We start from the raw sequence: 16,576 nt of genomic DNA on the forward strand, positions 1-16,576 counted from the left end.
AGTTTCACTGGGCTCTTTTTCACTTACATTCAATCTCGTTTTTCAACTCGTGTTCACTCATGGGATAAATGAGACCGATAAGCAAAATGGATTAAATAGCATGGTCTGAACTCCACTGAAATCAATAAAAGACTTTCTGCTAACTTCAGTCGGCTACAGACTATGCTTTAATCAGCCAGGTGCGTTTAGGTATCACCATTTCCTTTAAATTAATTTTAAATGCAGATAAAGAAAATTATCATAATTGGCCCAGATTCTATTTCTGGGACATCCAATCTTGGAACACTACAGCCTGAAATACCTCCCTAAAATAAGATGAGCTTTTTGTGCATGGGAGAGAAATGGGAGTCAGACAAGCATATAGCTCTGCTTATACTGCTGAATTTTGTTCAATAATATTAGCTATCCATGCCTCTGATTTCTTCAGACTATAAACTGCTTGTCCCCATATGCTTCTAAAGCAATCAGCACTTTACCGACACTTTGAATTATTATTATTATTGTTGTTATTAATATTAACTCCAAATGGTGGTGAGACAAATTGGGTGTCCTTCACACGGAAAGCGAGGCATATGTTTAGACTGTCATCAGTGGGACCTTTTGCTGTGTTTGTGATTTGAAGTGTACTGCTGATACCAGCACAAATACCAATACCAATACTGCTGATAATTGTGATGGCCCAGTGTCCCGTCTGGCAAGTGAGAGCAGAGCTTAGCTCTGCACCTAGGATTGCACATTATTTAATGTGTATTATTTCATGCACTATGCGAGGCTCTAAAATTGTAACTGAACTGTATGAAGAACATGTCCTTCATCTCCGAGTGCATTCTGATTCTGCAGAAACCCCCCTAAAAGAGAGGAAGAAATTTTAACATTCTTAGGACTAAGTGAATTTCTGAATGAATACAATGAGTAGAAAATGCAGGACATCCTCTCTTCTTCTCACTGGCTAAAAAAAGAGTCAGAAACTTAAATAGATTGGATGTTTGACAACTTCCTTCCATGGCTGGAAATACTGTAGCCCAGTCACTCCACTGATTTAGGTCTGTTTCCTCAGAAACATCAGGGGGAACAGGCATACGTGCCTGCAGTCCTTCTGAAATCTGAATCATGTCTGACAGATTTTCCCCTGAACCAAAAGGTATACAAGCATGCTAGGCTTCAAAGATCTTATTTCCTTTCTTCCTTAAGGAAACAGGATGCCACCAATCTCTCTTTTTTCCTTTTCAGCTTGATCATCTTCATTTTGTGCACCAACAATGATATTTTTCCTCATTCTACTTCTAGAACAAAAAATTCCTGTATGAGTTCGTTTCAAACCATGGCCAGGATGAGTGATGGATTCTCATACTGCCAGTGACATACATAGACTCACATACCTATTAAATGCCATACTAAAATCCTACAAATAACAGTTTTTCCTTCTTGTCACTCATAAGACCAACAACTATGATTTTGCATGGGGAAGTGTAAGTATATTTCCTCCTCTAATTTGTGTGCCTCATCTCCTTTCGCTGTGATGGGGCAGGCACAAAAGCCTGAAAGTACAATATAGTCCCATTTGCACTCTCTTCTGTCCTGCTCTACAAAAGCACCTTGAATATTGTCTCTATCTAATCTGAGGATCTTTCCACAGCTGGAAAACTATGACCCTCAGAGAGGGAAAGAAATGGAATGTACTATACGTGGAATATAGGGGATAGAACAATATTAGCACACAGTGACTGTTAGCATCCTTGCCCTCTGGAATAGATAGTGTCAATGTCTATCAGGGGATGGTGGGTGTGCAGATGACGGTTCAGGCTTATGTGCATAAGCCGCCTTTTACTCCATGATTCAGCCCCACCTCTGGCCTGCCAGTGTGGCTGTGGCTGCAATTTCTGACACATCCTTCCCCTTAGATGATTTTCCTGTGTGAGGTCAGACTGCTTCTGCTCAAAAAGACCTCTCAGAGAGACGCCTTCACTCTTTCTGGAGTCCCAGTTTTGCCTATATTTGCTCTTAAAATCCTCACAAACTGTAATAAAGGACAGCAATTTCCACAAAAACTTGTGCGTGCAGGAGGCCACTTGGAAACAGGAGGCAGTGTCATTTTTATCTCTACCAAGCGCTGCAGTCTCATACGGGCTCCAGTTAGTCTCTGTCACTGCAAGGAGATTGCTGACAACCATTCAGTAAATTTATGCTCAAATAGAAGATGCCACTGGAGTTGCTGGGGCTTCTTCATGGTAGGTCTGGTGGTCAGTCTCTGATTTGTCCTTTGATGAGACAAACCAGCTCCAGACAGAATCCGATCTGTAACTGTTCAAGGCCTGCAAAGGGAAATCCTCCCACAGCTTCTTGATCACTACTTCTTAGGCTACAAGTGTTGTCTCTAACAGCAGCGAAGGAACTGTTGTGCTAAACAGCATGGTATTAAACAGAAGTTTATTATTTAAAGATGCCTGTGTTGCAAGCTGCAGGCAAGGGTTTTGCCAGTCGTATCTGGTGTTCCCATGATCCAGCAGCAATATAACCCTGTAGAGACACATCCCATAGACGAGTATTGAACTACCCACTACCATGTGCTTTCTTAATGAAACATTAGGACCTTTGGGACTTGACAAGTTTCATCCATGATTACTTCAGCACAGGTAGTATGAAGAAAGCAAGCCGAAAGACAGGAATATGTTTTGATATTTATTTTAATTCCATAATAACATATCTGTTCTAATTAGAGAGATACCTTCCAGGCAGATGTTCAAATCATGTGGGAATTGGTATGCCAAATGCAAGATTAATGGGCTCACATGCTAATGAAGCACTCTTTCGCTTTCCATGCCAGAGAATAAAAACACCAGCCCTTCAATGGTGAAGCTGAAGCCTCATCCTTCCTTAGCTGCAAAGGTTTACTCCTGTGGGATTCTTCAGAGACTATTTCACTTATTCATCAAACAATCCTTTTAGCTTTATCTTTTTCATGCTATAGTAAAGGGCTTAGCCCTTTTCTCCTCACATAGGCAAAACTCATAACTTGCATGTCTAGGGTGTACAGTACCATCGCTCCGTGAAGCATTTTCATCCTGCTCCTGATGAGGCACTAAACAGAAAAACTTCCCCTAAACAAATGAGTACTGGCTTGGTTATAAGAAATGACATTTCAGTCTGCCCCAGATAATAGACCAAGAGTCAATTTAGTGTCAAAAAATAGCAAGTTGCCTGAATATGTGAAAGGTTTTTGGTTTTGTTTTCTTTCAATGGGAGGCAAGCTGACTGAGATTCTATCTCCACCATGAAAAAGGCCTTTATTTTGTGTTATTAAATGAAAGCTGAGCTTATCACTGACATCACAGACTAGTCCTAATGGCTTTTACAATGGCCCTAATGGCCAGCCTGAGAGACTCCCTGGGCCGCGTTCTCAGGCTGTATAAACTAATGAACAACCGGACCCTCCATTTTTAGTACTTCCTTTCCCCCATGTGTCATTCTCCACCCAGTACTGGGCTACAGCATATGGTTGTTTCCTGTGTCTGAGTTCTGGCTTCACTATTTTAATATGATTAATCAATTTTATACAAGTTCCTGCTTGAAATCCCAAACCTCTAGGTCCAGAAGGTCAGGTTCAAGGCGTTCATGAGTACAGCCTGAACTTTTCTCCCATCTTTGTCTACACTTGTATGTATGACTGTGCCTGAGGGTGATTTAGGAATTCCCTTCACCAGCTTATCATTGGTTTTTGTAGAACCCAAATTACCTTCATTTTCTTTGAATTTTATGGAAAGGAAATAAAACATAATAAAATATTGTTCCCAAAAGGGCAGTTGTGTAGTATAATCTGCATTTCTCTTCTATTTCAGGCTGCCTCAAGAGGACAGTCTGTTGCCAAGGTTATACAGCTATAATCATCATGTATTTATGCAAAATAAGAACTATGTAATAGTGCAACATTAAACATGACGAGATTATTAAAAGTAAAATACAGATGAACATAAGCCTTTTCTTCTACTTCCTTTTATAGGAGTTTGAACCAAAGCTTTAGTCAAACACCTGCATATATCCATTTCTTCGTTATTTTACCAGTCTCAATAGACTAAGACAATTAATGTCTCTGTACATTTGTTAAATACATGACTTTTAGGTCACAAAATGTTCTTCATGAGAAATTGTCTTTTCCAATAAGCTCTAAAGGATCTGTATTTTGTAAACACAAGTGCTAAAGCACTGGAGGGTTTATAGCTGGAACCAGCCACTCCACAACTATTAGCTATTTGGATGTATTAACTGGTGTGTGTGGTATATCCTAACAAGCACCAAATGCTCTTAGCTCCCAATCAGTCACAGAGCTGAGCCCTGGATTGTTATCTTAAGCCCTAAAAGTCCTTCCTGTATGGGGCAGGATAAGGATCAGACTGCCAGATTCACTGGTTCCCATCTATCCTGGCTCCAGGGACTGGGGAACACCCCTCTCTGCTCTCCAATTTGGGATGTGGACAGAGGTCCACACCACTTTTTTGTAGATACAACGGAGGGTGATTCTGCTGCCTTGCCCATGTAGGAACATAGCAACATGTAGGAACTCAAGGCCATCTCCAGATTTACACAGTTTTACCATGTTGCAGAACATCAGAACAGATGCTCTGGATCAGGTCCAAGCCTGTCCAGCCTGGTATCCCACCTCTGGCAGTGATGAGGTGAGTGCCTGGGGAAGTACAGAGGAAGGTGGAGGCATACACTGGTATTTCCCTGGACAGCCTCGGCTAGTTAAACCTCAGGGGCTTCCTGTGCCAAGTTTGCTTTTTAGGTGTTTCCACTCATCGATTTATCTTCCCTGTTCATTCTCCACTTGAATCTAAGTGAGCTTTGAGCACCCATAACATCCTGTAGCAGCAAGTTCCCCACCTTAGTTACGCACAATGTGAAAAAATATTTCCTTTTGTTTGTATTCAGCTTACATCTTGCTCATTTTGGTGAGCCACTGGGATGAAATGGTACCATCCTTATGTATCATCTCAAGACCACTCGTAATTTCATGAGCATTTTGCCTACCCTTTTAGAATCGTTCCCTTTCCACAGCAATGTCACCTGATTTATTTAGTCCTTGCCTCTGTGGAAGCCTTTGGGTTGTCCTTGTTATTCCTTTTCTAGTTTTCTGGCACCTATTTTGAGATGGGGAGGTTCAGAACTGCCTGTATAAGGAGGATATAAAATCTTCCATGCCTCGATGTTCCTGACAACAGAAAGCAAGGAATCAGCCCTTGCACAAGTCCCAACATCTTCATACAGGTTCTATCAGAATTTGTTATCTTACATTCCCAAAAGCAGTAGTTGGGCAACAGATTTGGTTGCCTTTCAGTCAGGTGTAACATGATTCCTGAACGTATATTACTCCACACACCCAAGAAACCAGGCTGAGATTCCACATTATAATTTTTCAAGTTGCAAAGCTAGTTTAAAAGCAGCCTTCCCCTCCTATGTTGGTACTCAGATGTGGCAATTAACTGTCTGGGCGACCATACTCAAAACTGGTTCAGTGAAATGATCTAAGCTAACAGACACTCTCTCCCACCCTTCCTCAAGTGTTGCTTTTCTTTGTTTATTAACCTGCATCACTCCAGCTGTCAGCAGCGATACCAAGGAATGAATTAGCCTTGCTGAAGGACTGATAAGCTTCCCCCACCAGAGGTGGGGAAGCAGAGAAAGGAATGAGCAGGTGAGAGCAAAAAGGGGATGAAACTTCTTAAATTGGCTTTCCACCAGCAAAAATCCTCATGTGAAACCATGGTCTTAGAGGTGATGAGTAGCTGCACTGATTTCATCAGCTGTGCTTTTCTCAGGGCTGGATTTTGCAGGTGGGAGGGATTTGGAGGGGTTTCCTGGGTTGAAAGGCTTATGTTTGTGCAAGCAATGATGCTCCAAATTGTTTGTGATTGCTCAGGGATAGGCCCACTACTTGAAACATCTGCTTTGCCACATAAACAACACACCATACTCTACCCTTCTTAAAAATAAAAATAAATGAACATTGAGAGAGAGAGCATAGAAGGATGGACAAAGAGGGGACCCTGACAAGCAGTGAATGTTGTTCCCGCGACTGGGACAGCAAGCAGAGTTTTCAAAGTACAAGTCAGGAGGTTTAAGAAGTGAAGACCGGAGAAAGTGAAATAGGAAAATGCAATTCCAAGCTGCCAGTGACATATTTAAATAGGTTCTGCCCTCCTTAAACTCCGGATTTGCTGCAGTTTACATCACTAATCCTCGCATTCCTGACATGCCAGTCAGGCCTCTTAAGGGGCACTTGGGCAGGGAGGTGGTCTGTGACTTGCCATTCCCTGGCGCGATAAGCAGAAAGTACTTGCACAGATATTGTATCCAATATGCCTTTACGGCCATCAGACAAACAGCAGCATGTTCTCAACCGAATACGCTCAGCCAGGTCTTCTCCCAGTGCCAGTCTGTTCATCACCTGATACCAGTTTACGCCAGGGAGGATCTGGCCAGATGCTTTTCCAGTACCCTCAGAAAGCCTTCAGTACAAAAGCAATGCTTTGGAGCATTTCATACCCAGAAGACAGTTGAGCTGTTTGCTGGCATTTTTAATGAAAATTTCTGTCATAATTTAATCCGGTTTTAAACCATTTTTAATTTTTTTTTTTTGTATTTGCATGTATATCATGAATTGCCTGTGCTTCTGAAATAAAAAGCCATGGAAGTGCTAGCTCATGATTTATTGCAGTGCAAAAGCTCTCAGTATAAACATGTACAGAATCAGTTTATCTATATGAATATTCATATGCTTATATCAAAAGAAATAAAAGCAAGAACACTTAACGATTGCCTTAACATCCCTTTATAACCTAGCAAGCTAAAGCCACAGTGAACTTTGATTTGTTAAGATATTTCAGTAACCAAACATTTTCCTTCCAAGCACATGTTCTTTGAGGAAATATATCAGGTTAAAAGAGTTTATGTTAAAAAAAGACATCTTAAGCAAAGGTTAAAAATTACACTATGAAAAATGAGATCTTTCTGGAGACCAGGTAACTAAATATCAGAGGAACATGTTATGTTCATGGAGAAAATCTGAGTTTTAAGTGAAACCAGAGGGGAATGGGTCACTCCGCGTGACCCTGCAGGCATGCTAAACAAGCCTAACTCCATTTCAGAATCCGTCATTGACTGCTGCAGGGAGGTGCTTGAAATGGGGCTGTGTAGCTCGATAGTATTGTTTTCCGTCTCCATTTTTCACTGGGAGCCCAGATGAAACCTCAACACAGAGAAAAATAAGTATTTCCACTTAGATTTTTTTTTTCTTCCTCTGGAGTCAACTATTTGAAGGTTTGGTGTTTTGATAAATCAGTGCAGCCACTGTACCTTACTATCTGCTCGTGCTGATTAGTTCAATTAGATCTAAAAGTCTGCATTAGATATTGTAGTTAATAGATTTTAAAGAATACATTTGGTCCTATGCATTTTAATAACTGTGTTTCTTTATACCTACATGTTTGTCACATTTATATTTTATTTTGATTTCTGTTTTTCAGTGGTTGATAACATTTATTTCTTCATTTTGAAAGTTTATTCTAGTTGCTTATTTGTTAGCTATTTGCTTTTTTTCCCCCTTCTGTTTTACGTCAAATCTGCCTGGAGTTTAAGGAAGGAATCTTTTAAAGGCAGTTTTTGTAGCTTGAAATAAATATTATATGTTAAACACTTATTTTATTTGTAGCCATCTGTGAGACTGAGGTAACACAATAAAACCGTATACAATACCTGTCTGCAGTTTTCAGGAGTTCGCTGTTAGCTTTGCCAAGATTTCAAGGATTTCACTCTTCTTCAATCTTATTGTTTTCAAATTGTTTTATGAATGCAATTAAAGACCAAAGGCACGTTTAACACATTGAAATGTTTCAAATTTAGAGGCACCCTGACATCGATCTCTGGTGTATTTGGTTTGTGGAGAAAAGTTGTGAAAAGCGAGTCAGACCAGCTAGCTGTTATTGTACACATGGGTGCATATATAACGCTGGATAGGAACTCTCATGGCCAAGCACAGAAGTTCAGTGGAGACAACTGCAGTAAAGGTAGTAACTGTATTTGGTTTAGGAGAGTCTCTGTAACAGAATTTAAAGAAGTTGTTGCAGCTGCAGTAAGGTATTAACTCAATGAAGGAATGGGATAAGACCAGAAAAAATCTGTCCAAGGGGTTCTCTCCCTGTGATAATTTGATTATTTGCTTTGAGTTCTTTGTGCTGTTATCCCAAGTCACTGCAAGCCACTTGTAGTATATGCCAAAAAAAAAAAAAAAAAAAAGCACTATGCACTAATTTGGATTCTGGTGACATAAAAAAATTGGGATCTGTCTTGTTTTCAACTCTGGCCCATGGATCCTAAAATCCTCCATCCAAAGCAGCCAAATGTCAGCTCTCATAAGAAAGCCAGTTGCCAGATGTTGGAACAATTGATGGCCCAGATGACAGAGGTCGCCATTTGTTTTGGGCAGCTGTCCTTCAGTGAGCCAGTGCCCCGGAGGACTGCAGGCAGATGCCAGATGGCTCCGGGTGGGTGCTCCGGCGGCCTCAGGGCCACGGGCTCCTGGCAGGGTCTGGGGGGATGCAGCAGATTCCCAGAAAGATATCAGCCAGGGGAGGTGGATTTAAATCAGAACCTCTGAAGTCAGCACAAGTTAATATAAATGGCTCTGAGGCTGAATATAACAATTATTGCTGCAAGGGGACCACAGCAGCAAAGTTAGGCTCCCGCAGAACATCTAAATACCCAAATCATTAAGCTTTCCTGTGACCTGTGTATCCTGGGTCAAATTCATATGGAGACTACAAAGCCCACAGGCTGAATTATATATTTGAGGACACAGCTAATCAGTCTCGCCTAATAAAACTACAAGAAAATGCATGCTCCAAGCTGACATCACCACAGACAAACTGCATGTAAAAGTGCACTGTAAAAGAATGAGTCTAGTGCTCTCCGGCCTCAAACTGGGATGACTGGAGGGGGATCTGATAGAGGAGCTGTAAAATCATTAGTAGAAAGGAGAAGGGGAATAGGGAGCAATTGGTCACTGTTTTTTCAATGTAAGAGCTAAGAATCATCAAAGGAAACCAGCAGGAACCCGATTCGTAATAAACAAAAGGAAAAACTCCCTCACCCGGGGCGGAGGTAACCTGTGGTACTGCTTGCTGCAGGATGGGGATGGGACTGGAGGTTTACGAGTGTTCAGAAATGGGTAAGTCCATGACAGGCAAATCTGTCAAGGGTGCCTGAACACGTGTTCTGAATTGCATGTTTCCTTTGTACTTATATTCTTTTCCAGGTTACTTATAGGCTCTGTCAGGTGCAGGCTGGTGAGCTTGGTACCTACTTGGCTGGGCCATTACAGCCATTCTCAGGTTCTCACCTTCAGCACTGTATAACCACAGAAATCTGGAGAGGGGACACTTTTTTTAAAAAAGGGTCCCTATGTGGTAGCTTATCCAGATTAGTTCAGTCTAAGGCAAATGTCAGAAGGCCTCATAACTATCTTGTGGCAAAAGCTTTTCAGAGGAGTGGTGATTTTCAGACTTGCTTTTTGGTTCTGCCCCACTCCCATCAGAAAAACAGGCTGTTATGGAATAAACATTAGCTCATAAATAATAGATTTTCTTTAGTTCATTATCTTTTGTGACTGCATAGAAGTAATCCATTGGCCATTAGAAACCTAAGGTTGAAAATCAGCAGTTACCAGCCTTGTGAGGTGGATTGCAGTCCTGGTCCCCATTCTTGGTTTCCTTTCTTTTCCTGGGTACAGCTATACAGCTTAGCAGTCATGTGCCATAATCTCATGCCTGCTGCATGGCAGTTTCCAAGGAAACTCACAGGCTGCACATGCTAGAAGTGATCCTGAGGGAATGTCAGCTACAATTACCTTGGTGGAGGCTTTGCTTGGCGTGGAAGCTTACCCACCGTAGAGGCTGGGTTTCCCTTCCCAGATTAGGAATTGAATGTTAGAATTTGTTTACAACAAAGCACATACCTTGTTTTCTAGACAGAGACTGGAAGGTAAGACTGCACAATAATTTCATTTCCTTAGTATATTTTTTTTTCAAACCATGGTCTGCCTACCTATTTCTTTAGCCTAATATCTCTGGTCTGTGAAAGCTTGATGTGCCTCATTTTCACTATTTTGTGAAGATTACTTTGTTTAAAATGGCAATAACCATGTGGGGAAAAAAGGGACTAGGAAAAAAAACCCATGAAGCTACCAGATGAATAAATCAACCTATTTCCCTGGGAAGCATAAACATTTGACAAAGGTTACTCTGCTAGAAAGAAAAAATGTAGTTTAAAAGATGAGACAAAGGTCCAATCTCCTAATGAGATAGGAGTAGCATCTCATATCTGCAAATTACGTGTATCCAGTACCATGTGAGTGTGTTGAAGGTTATCAGGCTGCAGCTTTGCAGCCTCTGAGATTAAGCCTGCCTATACTGCACAGCTCCCGTACACCCCAAAGAGCATGCGTTAGGTTTCAGGGATATTTGTGAAAGTGTCTGTCCATGTAGATACCATTCACCTACTCATTCGGCCTGAGGTTACACAGAACATGTATTTTGGGAGAAGATTGTACACTTGTATTTCTTCTTTTTCCCTTTTTTTTTTTTTTTTGTTTTGCTTTTGAAATGATGGGCAAACACTAATTTTGCCCCCGCCCCCCCCCCCCCAGTCAGAGATATAGCTGAACTATCAGGGACTGTGACAGAGAGAACAGAGTACATGTGTCTTCCTTCTGGCTTCCAAATACCGGAGGAATGTTTGAAAGGAACCAGCGTATCATTTGATAAAGGTTTTTATTGTCCTTCAAGAACTGAATCTCAGAGTGTAAAACATCAGCGTTTAAATCCAAACATTTCTTTCTGCTGTGTAATTTGGGACACTGAACAGAAAAGCTTAGGGTTGGTGAGGCAGTCAGGAACAGAAGGGAGAAGGTCAAAGCCTGTGCCTTCTTATTCTAAAACAGAAAAGTAACAAAAAGTAAATAACCCCAGCCAACTCCCCACTCCACATTAAAATATGCAGAAGAGAAAATAAATATTGGAAGAACAGAAAGCTACTAGATGTTACTGGTTATTTTAAACTGTTTTAAATTAGATTGGAAATCAGTGCCATATTATCACACAAAATATACGGTAGAGGAGGAAACACAGAAACACTTCCCTAAACTTACCGAAATGCGTTTGTTTCATAACAAAAATATGTATAAGGAGGAATGCGTATCCAATCTGGAAGAATGTTAGCATTTAACACTCTTTTCATCTTTGTGAAAACACTCCCCTTCTGGGACCTTGCCTAGAAAGAGAGATTTTGACAGGCTGACTTCTTCCAGGGAGATACTTCACGTCTAAACCCAGCTTTAGCTATGTGTCTTTTTCTTCTGAATAATAGCTAGTGTGTGATTTTGTGTTGGATTTTTGGTTTTGGTTTTGTTTTATTTTGTTTGGGTTTTTTTTAAGTGAAGGTCATGATTTGATTTTAGACAGGAAGACTGCACTATGTTATCTGGCACATTTAAATTCACCAGGAATTTGGTAGCTACACGTGTTTGGAGAGTCTGCTCACTTTTAACCTATAAACAAAGACAGAAACCCACCTTTATTTGTAAACCTATGCAATTGCAAAAGGTAACATGGAACAAAAAAAGAAAAAAGGGAAAAATCTCCTTTGTGCCATTTCCTCCCGTTTACAACACCATGAGATCAAAAAAAATAAATCGACAAACAGGAAGTTGCTTCGAAATTATAGCTCCTTCTATGGAAGCTGACATTCTTGGTTGCCTGCTCTCTTTGAAGAAGAATAATTGAACAGGCTCTAGTTACAGGGGCCAACTCTTTTGAAAGCAGAGCTCTCTAGGTGAAGGTTATTCTTTACTCAGGGGTTAATCAGGGACCTGGATTTCTGTCTCTATAGTACTGCTAGAAGGAAAGGACTGAAAACAAATTCCTCTCTTCAGAATTGCCCAAGATTTCAGTCTCCAATGTTGATTGGCACTGATAACAGCTTCTCTGTCTTTTTTTCTCTCTCTAATGAAAACATCGTCAATTATCTCTTCTTTTTAACTATTTGCTAACAGCTTCTACCTCTAGATACTCTAATAACCTATAAAATGTCAAATACTTTGATCTTTAATTCAGCAAGTCGCCCTAACATGTGTGATCTTAAAACCTATGAGTTGGCTGTGCTCGTGGCGTGTTGTTGCTGTATAGCGTTACAGACGAAGACAATGGGAGAATCTGTACCCTTAAGGAGTCCTTCTTAGATTGCCCTCTGAGCCCAGATTTCTATTCCCAGGTTTATGGAATGGCCTGGAAGTCAGCTTCCACTTCAAGCATGCAGTGTGATGGGAACACTCATCCTACACAAAGACAAAGAAACAAGAAAAAACAACCAAAGTGGATCAGACAGAACCCAATAACCTGGTGGAGGAAAGTGGACCAAAATGGAGTTGGATGGACTGTGGGAAATTATGTGTGAAGGAAAGCTGGGTTTGGGTCTCATGTCTAGGAGGGGGTGAGGTGAGGAAGGACTGACTGACACTGGCAATTGGAAATGAGCTGGGGATGCAGAGGTAATTGGTTCTTAACTGGGTCTTCTTAATGTCTCCTAAGATGTCTGCATCTTCTTCAGTAAGACAGAAAACATCCAGGGATTTTTTTTTTTTTTAAAAGCACTGCCTATGGAAAAATTTCAGTGTCCAAGGGGAGGTATTTCCCTGTCAAAAACCTACTCCCCATAGCACTCTGCTCTCGCGTTTCCCTGCTTTAGGACTCAAGTAGAAGCATTCAGGCAACAATTCTCTGGGTAGTCAGGTAAAACAGACCGTCCCAGCTGTCACACTTTGTCCTATATCTTTTTCAAAACAAAGAAGAAAAAAAGAAAAAGAGAGAGAAAAAAAGGGAAAAAAAGGGAAAAAAAAGAAACAATAATTAAAAAAAAGAAACCATGAAAAAAAAGTGAGTAAAGAGAAGTCCTTGGTTCATCCTTGACAAATGAGCTTTCCTTTTTTTTGCTGCCCAGCTGAAGGCTGCTAGCTGAGTTTCTAACCAGCAGATGATTTGGCTTCATCTGAGCTGGTGCTGTTGCATCTCTCCAGTGGTTGCCTTTGTCCAGATTATTTAATCTCATAAAACATAGTGGACACTGTTTATTTTAATTCAGTGCTTCTATAAATAATTTTTGTATTTCCAAGACAGTGGCTGGGTGGCTGGTTTTAGCCACTTTTCTTCCTTTCTGCATCGCCAGACTTCTCTGCTTCTGGCTTGGAGACTTTCCCAAGGGTCTGTAATGTTCCAAAGAGAGCAAGGAAAAGAAAACACAAGAGCCCCAGTCAAGTGTAGGGATGCTACTGAAGTGCCTTATTCTGTGAGGGACTACTGCCATACTTTTCAGTCCTGGTTTTTTTCCATGAGGTAGTTTCTTTCATACACAGTGAAACTGAGGCAGGGAAATGGGTCCCAGAGGTAACCGAGTGCTTCACAAAAACAGAGTAATGTTCCCAGCTTCAACCGATCCTTGTCAAAGTATTCAGCAGCATTGCAGGAGGGCTCAACACCTGCAGGAACAAGCCCTGAGCAGCTTGTCCGAGGTCAGGCGAGCCAGTCTGAAAGCTCACATTAGCGCTCTGGGGTTCCCGTTCCCGGCTGTCAGCATGGCTGCCGAACTGTTCACATGGATTACCTGTGGTTTGCCTCCTTCCAGTCTTTTCCACTCTTTGTCACTCCCGGCTTTTGACATCTTATTTAAAATTAGACCCTAATTTTGAAACCTGATCTATGCCAGCGCCGTTCGGCAGCTCCGGGAGCTCAAGGGAAAGTCTGCCTGCAAGGAAAAGCTTGCGGGACGGCAGCCAACGATTGCAACTCTTCGGGGCGAGGACGCTCCCAGATTTGTCCAGCATCCAGCTCCCTCGGATGGCGTCCTCGGTGGAGCCCCCAGGTGCTGGCAGCGGAGCGGGAGCCCCCGGAAAGAGCCGCCTTCTTCCTTTCATTTATTGCCCCCCCCCGCCCAGAACAAATGACAGCACTGGTGTGTTTTGTAGCTTGTCACAAAATCAAGGCGTCGCTGGAAGTTGCAAGAGGAGAGCGTGTCGTGTGTGTGTGTCCCCACGCTCCTGCCACTAGCTTTCCACTGCTGCAAGTTGTTTCCCCAAAACCATTCAGGGACAGTGGAGCGTATTTGGTTTTGTCTCTGAAGAAAAGGCTGAGTTATTTGAAAAGCCAGTAAGGACTCATAGGGGGAGAAGGTCCTTTCAGAAAGTCTGTTTTGCCTTTTTGTCTCACAGGTATTGTCCATGTTGGAATTTGCTTATGTGGGATATAAGAGTGTAACTGAGCAACAGGCCAGTAAAAAAATCACTCGATGATTTCTTTTTGTTCTTGGAAGTACTTAGAAGCCTCTGTTCATCCCCAAAAATCTAGCAATGGCAAAATGAGAGTTGGAGCAGGGACTGTCATGAGCAGTCCTATGTCCTGTGTGCCAGTCCAAAAGGCAGATATACTAGAGACGACCCATCCCACTGCAATCCCATCTATACTGGGATGTTAGTGCCTAAAATTAGGTCATGTTCAGAATAGGGTTACAAATTGCTTAGCTCTGCAGACACAAAATTCATAAGATTCTTCCTCATGAGCGAGGCAGCCATAACCTTACTTGGTCACACAAGTTCAGGGGATAGGGGTGCTCATGTGTTACCTAAAACTCTGCTATACATGAAATTCAGCTGAACACATATCAAATATCCAACTTGGATCAGGAAAAAAAGAAAACACAGTACTAATTTTAGGTTTATGACTAAGTTAAAAATTAAGGCCTGTAAACATATTTGTTTGAAGGCACAGAATGTGTCTAACCTCCCATCATGGTCAATAAAGGCGAAACAACGCTCAGCTATTTCTAGCATGGAAGACTTCGGTACCTTTTACTTACCTACACATAGGTAGGTAGCTCCACCTGGGGTGGCCTCATGTTGTTTGTTCATACAGCACGTGTCAGTCATATCTGCTGTTCCCGTGTGTATATATCGAGTAAGTCTCAAAAGTGACTGCCCTTGTGAGATACCCCACGTTCAGGTAGCTGGACTGAATCCCCAGAGGCTGAACGTCTTTTGGAGCCTCCAGCAACTACAGCGGAGGCTCAGACAGTCAGTGCAACCGCAAACAGTGCATGTCCCTATAGACTTCTATACCTGGGTGTCTGAATTTCATAGAATCATAGAATATTTTAGGTTGGAAAAGACCTTTAAGATCATCAAGTCCAACCATTAACTTAACCCTGCCATCCCACCACTAAGACATGTCCCTAAGCAGGGACACCATTCTCCTATATTTCCAAAGAACTTTGGGACAGTGACTAAATTCAACAGCCATGGCACTTACCCTTCCTGTGGTGGCCTAAGGACTCATACAGCCAAGAGAAAGCCTGCTTTTGAGTCTGTGTCTCTAGGCAGGACCTGATATTGTGATGCAGACAGTGCAGGAAAGGTCCCTCACCACCGTGGCAGTAATGACCTTGGTCCTGGACTGAGAGGATAGATCTTAACAGAGATCTTTAACATCTCTTTTGTGCTGCTGCAAACTGCCTAAAATCCAACTGCTTGGGGTCTTCCCAAACAGGGACACTGAGGAAAAATGGTCCAAATTAACTAAAGGTGTAAATTTAAAGTGATAAAATTCACCTTTAGTGTAAGTGTAAAGACAATTTAATACTGAATAAGGGGATCCTCAAAGGAGCTTAATGAGGTTTTGCTAATCCACTTAGAGAAGCGAACCTTTCTTGAGTTTTCCCTGTGGACACACCCCAAATCTTTTGTCCTAAATTCACTGTTACTCTTCTTGTTTGCATAAATTTTATAAAGCTCATGGGTTCAATGCACCAAGTAATGTCCACCTATCTGCTACTCAGTTATGCTCGAGCTGGGTGAGAATGCTGCTGACGTTTTTTTGAGATTTTGCACACTTCTGTCACCGTTTGATTCCCTGTATCTTTTCAATGGTTTGATTGAAAAAAAGGTATTTTGTTTACATGCTTTCTTTTTTTCATGAATTGCCAGCCCTCTCTGTACCTCTGAAAATTCCTTAAGACTGGATATTGCTTCTCCCCACTTGTTTTCTGGAAGCAGGAGCTCAATCTCAGGCCAGTTGTGAAGAAACAGGGTTCAGCCTTTTGAAATGCAGGAGCTGTATGCGTTCCCACTGGAGCTTAGCATTTAGCACACACGTCAAGAAAACTTCTTTCTTCCTCGCGAGAGGGTCTGAACCCGATTTTTCTACTTGCTCAGAGTGGCCAACTCAGCAAATTGGGTTTTTTCCCCCTTCAAGTATTAGCCTAGATCCTGCACCAAATCTCTCTACGGTGAATTAATACATGCAAAGAAAACGTGCTGTTTTGGTGAGACAAACCGAAGGGAAACCGGGGATTAACGGGAAAAACGAATTCCTCGGGAAAAAAAAAAAAAGAAAAAAGAGAAAAAGAAAAAGATTGTATAATTTTGGGGGCTTTTTTTCGGTCTTACGGCACCAGCCCGGCCCCCGGGCCCGCTACTCGGTCCGCC

The 16,576-nt window shown here is 41.8% G+C and overlaps 1 long non-coding RNA gene across 1 annotated transcript in view; it reads left to right on the plus strand.

Moving 5' to 3' along the window:
• The first annotated feature begins 1,767 nt into the window (after positions 1–1,767).
• Positions 1,768–16,576, plus strand: part of LOC118451818 — a 16,514-nt gene continuing 1,705 nt past the window's right edge. The window contains exons 1-2 of the long non-coding RNA XR_004841378.1: positions 1,768–1,778; positions 6,968–6,972. This is a non-coding gene — a long non-coding RNA (uncharacterized LOC118451818). The remainder of the gene's footprint in view (positions 1,779–6,967; positions 6,973–16,576) is intronic.

This window comes from Egretta garzetta, unplaced genomic scaffold (assembly GCF_000687185.1).
Source record: "Egretta garzetta isolate BGI_Z169 unplaced genomic scaffold, ASM68718v1 scaffold62, whole genome shotgun sequence".
Taxonomy (NCBI): domain Eukaryota; kingdom Metazoa; phylum Chordata; class Aves; order Pelecaniformes; family Ardeidae; genus Egretta; species Egretta garzetta.